General features: G+C 44.2%; 1 protein-coding gene across 2 annotated transcripts in view; it reads right to left on the reverse strand.

Annotated features, from left to right (window-relative positions):
* The window catches only part of LOC147677777 (fatty acyl-CoA hydrolase precursor, medium chain-like), a 239,784-nt gene that overhangs the window by 161,987 nt on the left and 59,175 nt on the right, over window positions 1-18,622 (reverse strand). The gene's annotated exons all lie outside the window — the stretch shown is intronic.

The raw sequence follows: 18,622 nt of genomic DNA on the forward strand, positions 1-18,622 counted from the left end.
ACAATTCACTAGCATTATAGTAGATACAAATGCAGTCAGTGTCAAGCAACAGTCTGGGTGATGGCTGCTGCAGGTGCAGAAAGATGTCAGTATCAGCCATCAGATTGTTCACGGCTGGTAAGGACCTAGCCTTAGTCTCAGGAACCAGATACGCCTGGTCTATGTGCCCCCCAATTAGTGAAGCCCTGCAGCGTCACTTATAAAGGTAGCCCAGGGTGATTTAAACTTCCGCTCTGCAGTGCCTAGGCAACACACCAATCAGCCTATAACCCCCAAACTATCTCAATTAGTCACAGAATTAGGGAAGAGGGAGGTCAAAAGTTAGAGGGTGAAAGGTAAGTCCTGTGCTCTCCATGGCACTGGAATCAATCAATTGTCTGTGAGTCAGCAGGACATATAGGTAGAGGTGCATTAAAACCTTGCAGTAAGTGCTATCTCAAAAACGGCTGCATAGAATCATATTGTGTTTGGTATCAAAGACCTAGGCATCATACCTCCACACCGGTAACCGGTATGGGAGGTAGGATTCCCCCCTTCTGAAGCGAGCTTCATGGCATCACTGGTCTCTCAGGGGTCAGCCTTCTCGACCCGGTCAGCAGAAAATGAATGCTACCGACCAGAGACACCTTCTGCCCTCCTGCTGCTGGGAAGGCAGCACAATAAGCATCCTGTCACAGGGAGGTGTGACCACCTCCCAGGTAGAATTTAGTGTATTGGGGATGGGTGGGTGCACTCTGAGAGTGCCTTAAAGTCTGCACTGGGGACACATTTGGTGTACTGTGCATAGTCCAGCTCACACCACTTCTGGAAGCCATTGGCTCCTGCTCTGGCACGTAGCTGGACAAATGAAATGGGTGTAACGACCCCTCTGTCCTGCCCTCGCCGAGGAGGGTCCCCCAAATCTGTCCAACCCCCTCCAGTGGGTACAAAATGTCTTATCTGGCTGTAAGTCTTTAGATTTTACATGGACAAGATTCTACCAGAAGAAACCATTGACCTTCAACCGTCTGGACACTCTGGACTTCCCTGGACTTCGACTGGGCCAGACTGCGCTCCCTGTCTGTCCAAAGGTTTGCCTGTGTCCTTGCTCCATACAGGCCCCTTGCAGTAGTGCACCAAGGACAACTGAAGTATCTCCATTGGGGTGATGGGATGTAGGCGAACGGCTCTGTATGCATTGTAATGTGCTGTTTTTCTGATAAATAAATAAATTAAAAAAAAAAAAAAAAAAAAAAGTATCTCCATTGGGGTGAAAGAGTCACTCCCCTGCACAGTAATACAATTGACCGGTCTGATGATCCTGCGCTCCTGCAGACTGTAAAAATTTCAGCAACACAGGAGATGGGTTCCTTGAGGTTGAGCTGCCCTCTCACTGAGTTTGAGGACAGCAACCCTCGTTGGGACCACATAACCCGAACCCCTTTAAACTGCATCCATTTGCAATTGCATACGCTTGTTGGTGATTTCTGAGCTTGTACATTGGACTCCATGTTGTCCTGAGCAGTATTTTCACCAAAGAACTCTGGCCTCTTTGCACCGAGTGCATCGTGGGCTGGTACTTTGCAATCTCACTCAAGGTCCCCTTGCAACTCCTGCTCATTCAGCCTGTGGGTCCTCCTGAGGGTCATCTTGATTTCTGTTGAGCTTTCCTGGTTGCTCCAGATGTGTCCAAACTCTCTGTTGCTTGGTGAGTCTCCTGGACCTTGCTGTTCTACACTGTAACCTGCTTGACCTCCCAGTGTGGTTTGCTGTCGCCAAGGCTTGTTGGTGCTCCAGCTGGTCACCGACCCCTCAGCACTCGACATCCTTTGTGGGACAGCTCACCTCCAGCTCCTGGTCATTGTCGACTTATCCTGGTCCTTGTGGCTGCAGAGTTAAGCATCCCTTCTTCGCACCCGGTAACGGTGGGCATAAATCTACTGAGCCCCTGGTCACTCTGAAGTGACCTAAACTCTGTTCCCTTTGCTTTCAGGTTCCTTCCTTCAAGAATCCAGGCTTGGATTCAATTGGACCCTTTTTACCTTCATGGCAGCAGTATTGCTTCACACCCCTCCATTGAGAACGACAGCGGTTTCTGTCATCACTCCAGACCTATGAACCCGGCTGCTCTGAGATAGGCAACTCGGGAACTACGAGGTGGCTCTCCAACCTCTTAAGTTCCAGAGGGTTTACTCAAAGTCCTCCTAGAAGGGTCCTTAAACTTTGAAATCGCAACCAGGACTTCCCCATAGAATTGTACAGAGCCCGCTGTTGTGTAAGCACACTGCCCTTGTCCTCCGTGGGGTCCTTATCTGCTCACCTTGGGTAGTTTCTTGGGGTCCCATCAATTGTACGTGCTCTAGACCTTGTCTTGACTCGAGTCATGATTGTTATACCACTATTTTAGTATATGGTTTGGCCTCCTCCTGGAGCCCACTGTGTATTGTGCTACATACAACTGTTCCATTTATTTCGTATTGTGTGCTTTGTGTTCTATCCTCGTGTAGAGGATACCAGAGAGTGGTATACTAATAAATACATATTTTTATATAACTACTGTGTGGCTCTCCTTTCATTTAGTCGAAATAGGAGGTGATATTCTGGTAAAACAAGCTGCTTTACATTCCTTCAAGATTAAGACTGAAGGCTGCTCTCCACAGATACCACTAGGATAGCTTTCTAAAGGTTATCTTTGACCTCATACACCATAAGGGTCTTTTGGACTGGTGCAAGGGGCCCACTTTAATTAGTGGACAACATACACCAGGCCAACTTCTCACAACTGGCAGTCAGAGTATTTGGGTGCGAACCTCCTAACCTTCTGATATCAAAACAAATTCCCAATTTTTTATTTTATTTGAATGACTCACCTGTATTGGCAGGTCAGAAAGTACCCTCTCTACTTTTTGCGGACAACACTTTATTAACAGCTAAAACCAAGCGAGGACTTCAGATGTTACCCTCTTTTTGGAGCATCCATGTCTTGGAGTTTAATGCATCCAAGACTCAGTTGTGGCTGGTGTAGGGAAGTGCAGTGGGGCGGGGCAGGAGGGGAAGTCGACAGACGATGGAATAGGATTTATTAATATATTTTATTTTCCTTATTCCATCATCAGTCGAATTCCCTCCTTTCCTCCCCGTCCTGCCCCACCACCCCAGTGCACTTACTTGCACCGGCCGCCGCTGCCAAGAAAAACTTTATGCTGTTCAATAGGCTCAGAAATGTTAGAGGTAAAATAACAATCAGTGAAACCTCTTTGGAGACAGTAACAGAATTTGATTATCTTGGTGTGAGACTTTCCGATTCTTACTTATGGATAGCGAAATGTTGAAAAGTATATTGCTATGGATACAAAGCATCCGCAATAGTCAGGTTTGCCAGGTGTGCAGCAACTCACCATGTGTCTACGTCTCTTGAGATCTATAGATCACAAGTTTTTCTGTCTTGAATGGTTCAGAATCATGGAGCCTTCAAGCTGCCGAGTTGCTTGGGAAAGCCAAAAACGATTCAGCTAGATCTTTTTTTAGGCTTCCCTAGAGCACTTCTACTTTTTCTGTTGAGGCTGGATCTGACCTTAAAACCAAAAGTGGGGCTACTGTACTGGATTTCTACCTGGGCAGATGTGGCGAGAGACCGTGTACCATCATTGCAAGACCACAAGCGCACAAGATCCCTTGACAGAAGTATATAAAAAATACTTTAGAAATCATGGGCTCAGCGAATATTTGTATAATACTCTATTTAGTCCAGATCATGCCGGCATGAAATAAATGTTCTGGTAACTGGCCTTAAAGAAACAACATGCCTCACCATCTCTAGGAAAATTGCCCAATTGCTTTCTAACTCAAAAATGTGACTATAAATTCGAAGAATTTTTGGATTATATTAATCTCCTTTAACCAGGACCTTGTTCATAAAGTTTAGACTGGGTATCTTTCCGTTAGCATCCTTTACAAGTAGGTAGTAGACCTCCGTATTTGAGTGTAAGCTGTGTCAACTTTGCCATCAATTTGAGGAAAATGAGGACTGATAGAGCGCCATGATGTTCAGAAAATTGTAGGGGTGCATTATAATCTCCAGTAGTCAGCACCCGCATATTTAGAGGATTATGTTAACGTGTGATCATTAGAAATGTAGGACTAATCGAATGTATTGCAAAATGTAGAGATGTGCTCACATTATTCGAAGACTAATATAGTGCTTTAACTGAGAAATGCCATAAGTAATGTAGAAATTATTTCATATGTGTAAAATGTTGCATTAGGTTAAATGTGCCATATTAAAGCTGCACGTTTAGAAATGGTATTAATGAAAACGTGTGATGTACTAACATGGTAAGAATAACATTGCGTTAAAAATGTAATGACAATTCATGCTTTTAAAGTGATTTTTCAATAACCTGCTTCTGATGATATGTTAGAGGTGCTTTTAAATGTGTAAAGGCCTGGGACAAGAAAAAGCCAGTGGATGCCTAAGTGTATTTTCTTAGTTTTAACTAATATTATGTGCTAGAGAAATGTTCCTTGGGAAAAGGCTCCTTTTGCAGTTGAATTTCGAATTGTAACTCAGAGTTTGTACAAGGTTGCTTCTCATGCATTTCTGTTGCAGGTGCAAGGCCGTGGAGCTTGTTAGGTAGAATGAACCATTGTTTAGGAGTTAGGTTAGTAGGAGTGAGAACGAAGGGAGCGCCTTGGAATGCAATATTTGTCATAGAAGGTGCCTGGGACCCAAGGACACAGCAACGTTTTTTGCACGAAGTCGACAGTTACTGGAAAAATCAATAAGCTAATGCCTGCCTCAAGGGATGTGACCAAGGCGTGTGTACTGTTTTGTGATTTTGTATTAGAGAAAGTGCCCCGAGGGAGAAGGTTCAGTTCTTGGTTAGCCAGGAAAGATGGAGTAGGGTCTTGGGTTTAGAGGGAACTAGGCAGGAGAATAGAAGGAGCATCTTAGAACAAGCTCGGTAGCTTAGGCTACTCACTGATGGAAGGTGAATGTACTTCTTAGGAAGTCTTCACAGCTGACACCTTATTCTCTTGCCTGGGAATGATGCTAAGTAGGGATGTCATTTAGTGGTAGTGTAGGTACAGACTAACTTTCTTTTATTCCCTTTGAACGAATGCAGTTGAGGCTTCAAGCAGGGACTGACATTATTTGCCTATTTGCTTTTAGAAATAACTCTGCTCATCATATTGAGTCGTATGAGACTCTTGCATAGGATTATGTTTGTATTAGTTCCGGTTTATTTCCTAAATCTTTTACTGAGGTGTCTGTATGCTCAACTATTTTTGGCTTTGTAATAAAACCCCTAAATTTCATTCAGTGGTCAGTGGTTCTTGAATTGGAGTAATTTGGCAAAATTTTGAAATTGTTATGACCACTGTTGTTCCCCCTTTACACTTCTTAGCAGACAATAAAGATCTAGTCGACCGAGGATTCTAAAGATTGGTAAGAAAATCTAGAAGAGGATCCGGCCTCATCACTCGGTAGCCGTAGAGGATGGTTGTCTCTAGAGTAAGGGGAGATCTAAATTAGGATAAGAGTTTACCTAAGGCCCATAGAATTTAGATGAGGATTGGCCAGGGGATTATCGGTCGAAGACGGCATTTCATGGAAAACGACGGAGAGTGACGGTGTGGCGAAAGCAGCAGTTCGTGGAGAGTGAGTATGAATAGGGTTTTGTGTTGTTAGATTGCGGCGCTTATGTTGTGGTGTCTTGTGTTGTAATGTCTTGCGGAGTTGGAATGCCTGTTGTATGAAAGGAAATCAGCCTGTGAGCGTGCACAGCCCGGGAAAGTCTTAGGCTCAAGGAGTAGCTTAGGCAGTTAGGGTGTGGCAGACATCCAGAGTAATTGTCGACCATTGTTAAGGGAATCGTGAGGTACCATCGATTGCCCGCTGGACCCAGATAGGGGGAATGAATGTGTAGGTGTGAGTAACTGACACTGGTATTGGGTTGCTGAGTGCTTGTAACCTATCAGATGAAGTGATTGTCCGGTCGTTTCATGGACAGACAGTTGGCAGTTTTCGGGAGACAATTACACGACTGTGGATGTACAGTCAGACTGTGGACGTACAGTGAGCGAAGTAATTGATTGGACGTACAGGCAGTTATTTCAGTGTGTGAATGGGACGTGTGCGTGAGTGAGAGACAAACTGTAAAGGAGGGGAACTGCTGCGAGCGGGGGCGAGTGACTCCAAAAGGTGCCGCGCTGCAATAGGGCGGTTGGTGTGATACCGCGCTGGGATTGGTGGATTGTCATAAGAAAGCGAAAGAACGCTGTAATTAGAGAGAAGTTAGTTTCATCATGAAATGTTTTAAAGTATTAAGAGATTTGTTTAAAAGAGAAAAGAAATTAGAGCCCCGGGGTGGAGGGAGGGAGAGGCTCCTTACATGGCTACGAATGTGGGTTTGCATACTATACTTTGGCTTGAGAATTGGTGTACAATGACTGAAGGTAATGAAGAGTTGACCTTTCCCCGATATGGAACCTTTAGATTGAAAGTGTTACATCAGTTGAAATCGATTATGGTTTCCTTCCGACCTTTACCCAGACCAACCTAGTTTGTGGCATTGCATGCATGGATAAGGGCGGCACACGAAAGGAACAGGGACAGAAGACAAGAAAGAGTGAAGAGGTCAGTTAGGGCATTTCAAGATGCGAGGTGGGACGCATTGGAAAAGAGATGGAGAGTACAGACAATTGAGGGGAATAAATTATACCCACTGTTGGTCAAGTCGGGGGGTACGCAGAAAAAGGGTGCTGAGGATGACGACAGTGAAACAGATGACAGCTTGATAGAAAGGGTATTATCTGAGAGAGACCACCTCCATATATTCCGGAGGCTGTGGGGAAGGAATTAGTTCTGACAGGGAATTAGGGAACCACAAGCCCCACCTAGTACTGAAGTAGTAGGGAAGCTCTTGATAGGAGAAATGCTGAATGCTGAGAGTGTCAGTTCTCAGAGATTACGGATGCTCTTAAAGTACCGGCTACCATTGGTCCCATAGTGTCAGTGTACCACCTAGAGCCAGTGAGGAATGGAGATTCATCTCAGACAGGAGCCGAAAGGAATCCTAGCATAGGAGGAAGTAGTATAGTGGGTGGATTGGTTCAAACAACAAGGCCTATAGAATCGAGTATGCCATTGCCAGCCACGGTGGATTCATCAAGGGGACCCATAGATCTGAGAGGGCTGAGGCCAAAATCCTTAGCTGATTTAAGACCTGACATGAGGATGTGGGATTCACCTGAAGTGAATCAGAGCATCAGGGCAAGGGAAGATTGGGACCATGGGAATGCAGAAAACAGGACGAGTTATAGGGGTACATCTGAAATGAGTAGGTGCCGAGAACAAGATAGCGACTGCAGGGAGTCGGATGGCCCATCCATTTGAGACACACTGAAAGCAGCAATAAAGGCAAATAGGTTAGATATAATGCGGTTAAAAGCAGAAGTTGACGAGATTGTTGAAGGGAACTTGCCCAAAGAGAGAGTGGACCTTTATGAGCCAGACAAATTATTGTTTGTAGCAAAAGATGTGACTCGCAAAGCAAGATCAGCACATGAGAAAATAACTGAATTGGCAAACAGATATGAGGTGGACTTGTCTAAAACGAAAATGTTACAAGGTGGCCATAGGTTACAGTACACTAATCAAGATCTAGATGAAAAGAGAATAATTGGATTAAGGACTCACATTAGAGAGTTGATCATAGGGATGAGAGCATGGATCAGGCTCGACAAGTGGAAAGAAAGATGGTCCAAGAAAAACAGTGTCAAAAGGAGTGTGACAGAGACACCTCCTCCAGGGGAATAGGGAACTACACCTTTCAAGAGGTAGCCAACGGAGGGTATGTGCATGTACCTTGGAGTAGAGGTGATTTGGCAGCATTCACAAACGACTTCCCGAAGTTGAGGGAAAGCCCAGTCGAATGGTACAAGCAGGTTGAGAGGTTTGTTAAGATCTCAAAGGTGTTGTGGATTGACTTGAACACATTGTTTGATATTGTGGTTCAGGGAGACTTGTGGGTAGCATGTAAGGTTGCTATTGAATGGCCCACTTCTGAACCGGACAGAGATGTTGTCACAAACGGTCCATCCCGAATGGTTATGAGGAAGTACGAACAGGTGATCACTGGTTGAAATCTGAGGTATTAATACAGGATATTGATTGGGTGAAAATAGATCGAACGGTTCAGGTACCGAAGGAGACAGTGCATGAGTATTATGAAAGGTTGTTGCAGGTCTTTAAGCAGTACAGTGGGTTGGATGTAATGGACCCTAAAGACATGGGACAGTTTGTTTCGAAGACTGTTCTAGGGTTGAGACCTGAGATTTGTCTTATGATCCAGCAGCATTTGATTTGTTGGCAGAACAAGCCGCTGGATGAGATACTGAGGTATGCTAGGTATTGTAGTGATGAGATAGATTCGCAGCATAAAAAGCTTAAGGACAAATTGATGCTGGTCCAGATGAAAGCCGCTGATAAGTGAGGTCAAGTACAGGCAGGAAGAGGTACACTGGGAAGGAAACAGAATGGTCAGAAAAGGGGAAACGTAGAGGACTCCAAACCAAGAGTAGATTTAGCAACTTTGAAGAAGACAACCGAGTGTCACCTTTGTCACCAGGTTGGACACTGGAGACGCGAGTGTCTGCTGAATCCTGCGAATCAGCTACAACCGGAGGAGTAGGTAGTTCAGGCGCCTGTGCCTGAAGTAGTTACAATAGTAATGAATCCCAGATCGATGAAAGGGGGGCTTTGGCTCTGCGAGTGCAGGTTCCCCAGTCACTGAGGATCCCGTCAGGGACTCGGACATACCAGCAGATGCCTCTATTTGATGAGAGTGATGATTGTTACCTAGACCCGTTAGCATGATGGTGCACGTGGGGGAGGAAGACTGCACACTTGGGGCAGTGTAGAGGTAGACCAGAGGGGATCATTTGTGGAAGCTGCCGTTGATGGTCGCCCTACCACCTTTTTGGTTGATACTGGTGCTACCCATTCTACTGAGAGATCTGCAGTAGTCCCCAACCTACCCCTCTCGGGACAATCTATCCAAGTTGTAGGTGTTGCAAATAGGAAAATAATAAGCCCTTTGATAGAACCAATTCCTGAGAAGATAGAAACGTTTTGAGATAGACATCAGTTTGTGGTGTGTGATTCGAGCCCTGTTTGTTTACTAGGGAGGGATCTCCTAAGCAAACTCAATTGTACCATTTATTGCACCTCTAAGGGAGTGGAATTGCAAACCAATGATGACGATGCTGCTTTTAAGGTCACAAATCAGCATTTGTGTATTGAAATGTACCCTGTTGTGACAGTGGAAGAACTTCCACTTGATTTGAGAGACTCGGTCTAACAGGAAGTGTGGGACTTTATCGGCGAGGACATAGGGTTGATTAAAGGAGATGTGCCAGTTAAGATTCAGATCAAGCAGAATGTTGAGTTCCCAAGAAAGCCCCAATACAATTTGACGCCAGAAACGATTGCAGGGATCAAACCTGTGATTGAGTCCATGATTAAGCAGAGGATTCTGAAGGAGATAATAGGCAGTCCATGCAACTCGCCTATTATGGGATTGCAGAAACCGTGTGGGAAATTCAGGATTGTGCAGGATTTGGGCTGGGTTAACGGCATAGTTGTTCCCTGTTGTCCAGTGGTACCTGTAATACTGTTCCAGATCCCATGTCAAGCGGAGTTGTTTACTGTGATTGATCTCTTTCAGGCTTTCTTCTCGATACCATTGCATGAAGAGAGCCAGTTTCTTTTTGCATTTAAGCTGGAAAGCCGTGTTTTAACATGGTGTCGTATTCCTCAGGGGTATACAGAGAGTCCATCGGTCTTTAATCAGATTTTGAAAAAGAACCTTGAGAGTCTTGTGCTGCCGCAGAACTCTGTTCTTGTACAGTACATAGACGGCCTCCTTGTTGCGTCAGAGACAGGATGCATGTAGGTTTGATACCATTGCTTTACTGAATCTTTTGGCAGAAAATGGACACAAGGTGTCGCCAAACAAACTACAATACTGTTTGAAGGAGGTGCAGTCTTTGGGTCACCGAATAGAAAAGGGCAAGAGGATGGTGTCACCAGACAGGATGGAAGCAATCATGGGTATGATGGTGCCGTCTCCACAGAGAGAGGTCAGGATGTTTCTAGGGATGGTTGGCTACTGTAGCCAGTGGATTGCCAACTTCTCATTGAAGGCAAAAGACATTCTTGGAGTTGCGAGAGGACCTTTGTCATGCTCCGGCACTGGGAATGCCTGATTACAACAAACTTTTTTCATTGTTTTGCTGTGAACGAGAAGGGTGTGCATTATCAGTTTTAGTACAAGATCATGGAGGTGTTGGTAGACCAGTTGCCTAATTCTACATTAGATCCAGTAGCTTCAGCATTGCCCGGATGTCTCAAATCCTTTGCTGCAACGGGTGTCAGCATTGAAAGGTGTGAAAGCATTGTCATGGGTCACCAGCTATATGTTTATGTTCCGCACTCTGTTGAATTGTTGATGACCAGGACCAAGACACAACACCTTACCAATAATAGTCTCACAAGCTACGAGCAGGTTATACTTGCTGCGGAGAATGTGACCCTTAGGAGGTGTTCTGTTTTGAATCCTGCCACCCTGATGCCGTTGCCAAACACACTTAATGAAGATTGTGAGGACCATGATTGTTTTGATGTGACTGAACTTTGCACCAAGCCGAGACATGACATTATTGATGAACCATTGTCTGACCCTGATGAGATTTTCTTTGTTGATGGTTCATGCTTAAGAGACAGTGTGGGTCAGTCGAGAGCAGCATTTACTGTGTGTACCATTACGGGAGTAGTTTAAGATGCATGCCTGGAAGGAGTATATTCCGCTCAGGTGGCTGAGATCATTGCTTTGACTCATGCCTGCTTGGCAGCAGACGAGATCCGAATACCCAGCTATACTGACAGCCGGTATGGGTTTGGTGTGATTCATGACTTCGGACAGTTATGGTCCCAGAGAGGTTACATGACATCGTCTGGATCACCCATCTGAAATGGGGAGTTTGTAAGGTTGCTCCTAGCGGCCTTATAGCACCCCAAGGCAATTGCAGTTGTCAAATGCATGGCTCATGGAAAGGGGACAGATTTCGTGTCACTTGGAAACCGCTATGCAGAGGAAGTTGCACGTTTCTGTGCCAAACAGGGTTGTTCTTTTACTGAGAAACATATAGAGGGGAGCCAAGAAAGAACCAAATTCAGCATGATGTTGGCCACGGCAGATACTTTGGATGAACTCAAGTGCCTGCAGGAACGGGTTTCAGACCAGGAGAAGAATGTGTGGATCAATTAAGGCTGTGGGAAAGGAGATATGGATATTTGGGTCTCCAGTGATGAGATAGCGGTGTTGCAGGATGAAATGCTGAGTCCAATGGCAAGACAGATTCATGGTGTAGTGCATTTGGGAAGAGATGCGATGGTGCGTGTGTTTAGACAAAAGTGGTACAATCCGTGATTTCGTGCAGTGGCGGAAGCTGTGTGTCAGAGATGTGTTACATGTCAACAATTGAATGCTGGAAAGAAAACTGTCTTTACAATGAGTCACATTGGGAGGTCAGGAGGACCTTTTAACAGGATGCAGTTGGACTTTATTGAGCTGCCTAGGTGCAACAGGTTGAGATACATCTTGGTAGTGATGTGTGTGTTTTCAAGGTGGGTGGAGGCGTACCCTACACGTAGGTGTGGCACACTTACAGTGGCTAAATTGCTGTTGAGGTAGCTCATTCGTATATTTGGGATTCCGACCTCTTTGGACCTGATGCCTTACCTTTGGTGTTGATGAGTATGGGCATTACTCCAGACAGGAGGACAGGTCTTTCACCCCACGAAGTGCTGATGGGGAGGGCTATGAGGTTACCAGCTGTGCCATCGACAGCCTTGATTAGCATCACAGATTATCTGATTCTCGATTATTGCAAGGGACTCTCTGCTGTCGTCTGTTCTGTGTCCCATCAGGTGCAGGCTGCTGTGGTTTCGGCTTCAAGTGATCTCTGTCATGACCTGAGTCCAGGGGACTGGGTGCTGGTTTGGAAGCACATGAGAAAAAGCTGCTTGGGTGCTTGTTGGAGAGGCCCTAACCAGGGTATATTAATGACGAACACTGCAGTAAAGTGTGGAGGATTGCCAAATTGGGTGCATGCTTCTCACACCTGTCAAGTTTCAGCACCCTTGGAAGAAACAGCTCTTCTCCCAAATGAAAATCTTTCTGAAGTGGCAGGACCACAGGAGGGGACAAGCCAAAATGTGAGGGTGACTGACAGAGCTGGTTGCTCACTCGACCAAGCTGAGGAGGGTCACGACAACAGCAACACTGAAACTGCCTCCGAAAGGGGAAGTTGCTGTGAAAGTGGTCCAGAGTCAGACTCAGCTGAAAGAAGTTGTGAGCAAGCTAAGTAAAGTGAGAGCAGGAGAACCAGCAGAGCAGAAGAGCAGTGGCCGGAGAAACAGAGGCGATTGAACTTGCGACTGGTCTCTGAAAGAGATCTTGATCCGGTGTCTGAGGAGTCTGGGTCAGACGAAGGCGAGGAAGGGCAAGCTCGTGGAGTTCTGAGGAGATCAAGACGAACGAGAGTGCCTTGCCGAAGGTATGGAACTCCAGAGTGGATTTACGTTGTGACTGATGCCAGGGGGACTGAGATCCGGAAGGGTGAGGGCAGTGACAGTGGTTAGTACCAGCCCTAACGTGAAATTGGACGTGCTGTTGTTGGTACCAGGACTTGAAATTGAAGGAGTACTGACCATCACAGTTCTGAATCCCCCTATCTGAGTAGAATTCACAATTTGATCTTGAATAGACTGGTTTTTCCTACGTTTGGACCTGAAGTGCCATCTCACGAATCAATTGTGCTGCGTCTTGAACTTTTGCAACATGTTCTAGAAGCTGTTGGAGAAAATGTTCTTTTGGATTAAAGAGACTTTGTTGTAAATACCCTGAAACAGAGAACCTAGGTCCAAGAGAAAGAAGAAGAAACGTAGGGACTTTCCATAGAGGACGGAGAAGGGTTATGGTTGTCTCTTGTTTGCTGTAAAAACGGAATTGAAATTAAAAGGGGACTTTCAGCTTCTGAGGTGTGGTTCGAGTGGTTCAAGCAACTGAAGAAGGAAAAAGTAACTTTTGAGTGCTGTTGCTGAACTAAGAATTGAACATAGTCTTGAGACCATGGAGGCTGGAAACCCAAATCGTAGAGCTAGGTGCATAGCAGGCACACTTGTAGGAGGAGTGATTCTCTTCATTATTCTGGTAGTTGTCGTTTCATATTTAGCACCACATGAGCAGGCAGTGGAGGTAGAGGGAACCTCGACACCTACCACTCCTAGCAAGAAAGAGGTCAAAATAGGAGACGTAAGAGCTTTGCTGCTAGAAGAGAGTCATAGGTTACATGCAGGTTTGTCTAGAGGTGACTTTAAGCTTAATGCGTATGCGAAGTTGTTGTATGAATATATTGATGCAATGGATGCGAAAGATTGTTATGTGTGTATGCAGTAGGCATGGGCGGAAAATCCGTTCCGCTCGCGGATTTTGCGGATTTTCGGGAAATCCGCAATCCGCGAGATTTGCGAATCTCCCGCAAAATCCGCAAATCCGCGAGCAGCGGATTTTGCTCGCACTGCTCGCACTGTTCGCGTGAGTTCGCGTGAGTTCGCGCCCCGCGAATAAGTGCAAAATTGCAGAAATACGATTTTAGCAAACTGAAAGTAACTACTTACCAGGTTCAAAAGTTCAGGCTCATCATTAGTAGCCATTTCCTGTAGTGCTTCCTGAGGGGCCCCTCCAGAGTTCAGTTGCCAGTTGAAACTATTATGTGACCCTGCTCTGAACCTCAGAATAGTTACACATATGCCACAAAGGTCCTGAATTACAGCTAAGGGAGACAAGCAGGAGCCAGGCTGGAAGTTAAAATCCATTAATCAGCCCCTAATTCATTATTGTCAGTTGGGGCAGGGCAGGTGTTGTAACTAATTTTGCAACAATGAAAGCACTTAGCAAGTGCAAAAGATCACTAATCAGGGCGCACTAAGGAAGCAGGTGCCAGCTAAAAAAATATTCTGTGACACATTAATCAGCCCCAAATTAATTCAGGTCACTTGAGGCAGGGAAGGTGTGATTTGCTTTGCCGAAAATAATGTACACTGGACAACCAGAGGGTGTGGTGATGAAACAGAGGGTGGCATGGGTGGGCCAGAGGGTGGCATGAGTAGTCAGAGAGTGGCAGTGGTGACAGAGAGTGGCAGTGATGAAGAAGAGTGTCCCAAACAGGCTGGACACGTAGAAACAACAAGTTCGCGAAACTTGCGACCCGACAGGTAAGTTCGCAATTTGCGAAAGTGTACAAAACCCTCACGAACTGGCAGAAACACGGGCGAACACAAAAAAAAAAAATCCGCAAATTCGCGGGAATTCGCGGATTTTGCGGATTGCGAATCCGCAAATCCGCAAAATTCGCGAACGCGAGATCCGCAAAATTCGCTCATGCTTAGTATGCAGTTGCCTGCTTCAGCAGATGAGGCTATCAGATATCACCTCCCATTGACATATGGTATTTCATGTACTTTGTTGCTTAGCATTTTCGAAGGTCGAAATCATTTTGAGTATTTCTTTTGAAATTATGATGCAGTTCTTCATGAAGTTCCAGCTTATAAGCATTTGAATAATTATGATTATTACAAATCAGAGGATAGACTTGGAACCTATTTCATTCCGACTCAAGAGTTGGCTACAGCTTATTCTCATCGTCATAATCTCACGTGCCAGTTGTCAGATGTGGAGAAGAAATTCATAGATCAAGTAGAAGATAGATACAGGAAACAAAAGCAGTTAAGGGATTCAGGACAGGGTAAAGTGGATTGGACAGACGAAGAGAAGTTGCACAAGTCGAAGGGGAGTTATGGTCCGATAGCTCTAGATGAAGTGCAGAAGGGAAAGTTGTGCATAAGTCGACCACAGACATATTATGAGAGTGTTAATGTGGGTCAGACCACCTGTGATCACGCTTTTACACTGGAGTATTATGCAAAGGACTTTTTGCAAAGTATGGTGCAGATAATTCCAACTGTGTATTTTTTTGTGGAAGGAATGCATATGTAAGGTTGCCTGCGAAATGGTATGGTACGTGTTATTTAGCGATCATTTTCTCCAAAATTTATCATGCAGAAGATTTGGAGCCTTTGGAAGGAGGACAGCATGTAAGAGTGAAACGAGATGAAAGTGCAGCAGCTGAGGTTGGAGATATTTTTGGAGCAATGATACCGACCTTGGGAGTTATTTTGAATGATGTGAAGATTAGAAGGTTGGCGACTGTTTTGAATGAATTGTCAATGAATACAGCAAAGTCATTGGTGTTGATTGAAGGATAGATGTTATCGATAAGAACTATGGTTTTACAAAATCGTCTTGCTTTAGACCTCCTCCTAGCAAAAGAGGGAGGAAGCTGTAAACTTTTGAAGGTCCAAGAATGCTGTACATATATTCCAGATAACAGCAAGGACCTGGAGAAATAAATAAGTAGCATTACTGCGATCCATTATGAGATTGAAGATGTGACTGAAGAGACTGTTTGGGAGAAAGTTGGTAAAGGATTTGGCATTGTAGGGAGTTGGTTTGCGAACCTTGCAAAAAGTGTTTCTTGGCATTGTGTTGAAACCTCTCGTTATAGTTGTGGCATGTGTGATTAGATTGTGGGGTTTGATTAGAGCATACAAGTGGTATAGATCCAGTAGATTGGAGAGATCATTGAGAGTGCAAGAGAGGCGAATGGAGAGACTGCAGGACAGTCAATACAAGAATCTTAAGAACATGGAGCTACTCAGAAGAAAAATAATGGCGACATGTTCTGTTTAAGTTGGTTCTTTCCCCAAGGATGGTGTCGTTTGTGATGACTCAGGTCATCAAAGGGGGGGACTAATAGAGCACCATGATGTTCAGAAAATTGTAGGGGTGCATTATAATCTCCAGTAGTCAGCACCTGCATATTTAGAGGATTATGTTAACGTGTGATCATTAGAAATTTAGGAATAATCGAGTGTATTGCAATATGTAGAGATGTGCTCACATTATTTGAAGACTAATGTAGTGCTTTAACTTAGAAATGCCATCAGTAATGTAGAAATTATTGCTTTATATGTAAAATGACGCATTAGGTTAAACGTGCCATATTAAAGCTGCACGTGTAGAAATGCGTATTAATGAAAACGTGTGATGTTCTAAAATGATAAGAATAACATTGCTTTAGAAATGTCATGAGAATTAATGCTTTTAAAGAGATTTTTTAATAACCTGCTTCTGATGTTATGTTAGAGGTGCTTTTAAACGTGTAATGGCCTGGGACATGAAAAAGCCAGTAGAGGCCTAACTGTATTTTCTTAGTTTAACTAATACTATGTGCTAGAGAAATGTTCCTTGGGAAAAGGCTCCTTTTGCAGTTGAATTTCGAATCGTAACTCAGAGCTTGTACAAGGTTGCTTCTCATGTATTTCTGTTTCAGGTGCATGGCCGTGGAGCATGTTAGGTAGAATGAACCATTGTTTAGGAGTTAGGTTAGTAGGAGTAAGAACAAAGGGAGCACCTTGGAATGTGAAGATGCAACATTTGGCAGGGAAGATACCTGGGACCCAAGGACACAGCAACTTTTTTTGGAAGAAGTCGACAGTTACTGGAAAGATCCACAAGCTAATACCTGCCTCAAGGGGTGTGACCAAGGTGTGTCCACTGTTTTGTGATTTTGTATTAGGGAAAGTGCCCCGAGGGAGGAGGTTCAGTTCTTGGTTAGCCAGGACAGATGGAGTAGGGTCTTGGGTTTAGAGGGAACTAGGCAGAAGAATAGAAGGAGCATCTTAGAACGAGCTCAGTGGCTTAGGCTACTCAATGATGGAAGGTGAATGTACTTCTTAGGAAGTCTTCACAGTTGATACCTTATTCTCTTGCCTGGGGATGATGCTAAGTAGGGATGACATTTACTGGTAGTGTAGGGACAGACTAACTTTCTTTTCTTCCCTTTGAACGAATGCAGTCGAGGTTTCAAGCAGGGACTGTCATTATTTGCCTATTGCTTTTAGAAATAACTCTGCTCATCATAGTGAGTTGCATGAATATCTTGCGTAGGATTATGTTGGTATTGGTTCCGGTTTCTTTCCTAAATCTTTTACTGAGGTGTCCGTATGTTCAACTATTTTTGGCTTTGTAATAAAACCCCTAAATTTCATTCGGTGGTCAGTGGTTCTTGAATTGGAGTTATTTTGCTAAATTTTAAAGTTGTTATGACCACTGTTGTTCTCCCCTTTACACTTCTTAGAAGACAATAAAGATCTAGTCAACCAAGGATTCTAAAGATTGGGTAAGAAAATCTAGAAGAGAATCCGGCCTCATCAGGAACATGTTTTATATTTTTTGACGGGTAATGCAAAGCCAAGATTGGCATGGGTTAAACGACTATGCCTTTTGCTGGGATTTAGGCTCTCTCGAGATGCTATCAGAATATTTAAATTTGATACTAGTCCTTGTCGTTTTTTTTCCATCTCAACCTTTCTATAATCTTCTTGACAAATAAGAGTCAAAGTATTGAGTTTGGGATAATAATGTAATTTATTACCAATTTATATGTACAGGTACTTAATTATTAAGTACATGTTTTACTCTGTTTTACCACGTAAACTGAATGTCTTTTTAAGATAATGTAAGTATGTGATTTTATGTTTCATCTTCTTGATGGATGAATTCTTTCAAAACTGAAGAAAGAAAATGTGTGACAGTTTGTGAGCTAATGAGTGAGGCAGTGTATGAGCATTTGACAGAGGTAGGGGGTGAGACAAGACATTGTGAGAGACTGTGCTAGAGTGAGTGACACTATGTGAAACGATAAGTGACAGCAAGTGACAAAGTAAGTGAGGCAGAGAGTAAAGCAGTCTAAGAATGTAAAACTGCATGAACATGCAAGGATGGCAGTAAGACAGTGTGAGCATGTAAATGAGATAGTGAGACAGCAAGTGATACAGTGAGTAAGACTGTGAGGGAGATCCTGGGAGTAAAAGGATGAATGAGATAGTGTAATCATATGGTTGAGAAAGTGAGAGTGAGCAAGAGTGAGTGAGTTAGACAATGAGTGACAATTAGTGACAGTGTGGGAGACATTGAGAAAGTTGTGAGGTAGTGAGTGAGACAGTAGATCTGAATGTGTCAATTTGTGAGAATTTGTGTGTGTGTGTATGTGTGTTTTATGCTTGCGAGTATGCTACTGGCCCACACATACTGGTGGTAATTCTTGTCTTATGGAGGTGCACATGGCTGCACGCTTCGGATAGTTTAATGGAGGCAATTCTTAACATAAGGGAGGTGGCAACTGTGGCAAAAAGACAATTCTTGTATATTGGAGGTGATTCTTGTTAAATGGGACACACATGGCAAAATAGTGTCACTGACATATTCAAGGAAATCATTGGCATAACGGATGGCAACCATGTCATATTGGAGGTGGAGGGCTGGGATCCATGATTTTTTACTTAGATCCCCATCACTGTATCCATAGCATCGATGGCAAAATAGGGACATGGAACATTGTATGCAATTATTGGCCTAAGGGGCACAAAAGGCATATAGATCAGTGAATTTAC

This window comes from Lissotriton vulgaris, chromosome 12 (genome assembly GCF_964263255.1).
Source record: "Lissotriton vulgaris chromosome 12, aLisVul1.2, whole genome shotgun sequence".
Classification (NCBI taxonomy): domain Eukaryota; kingdom Metazoa; phylum Chordata; class Amphibia; order Caudata; family Salamandridae; genus Lissotriton; species Lissotriton vulgaris.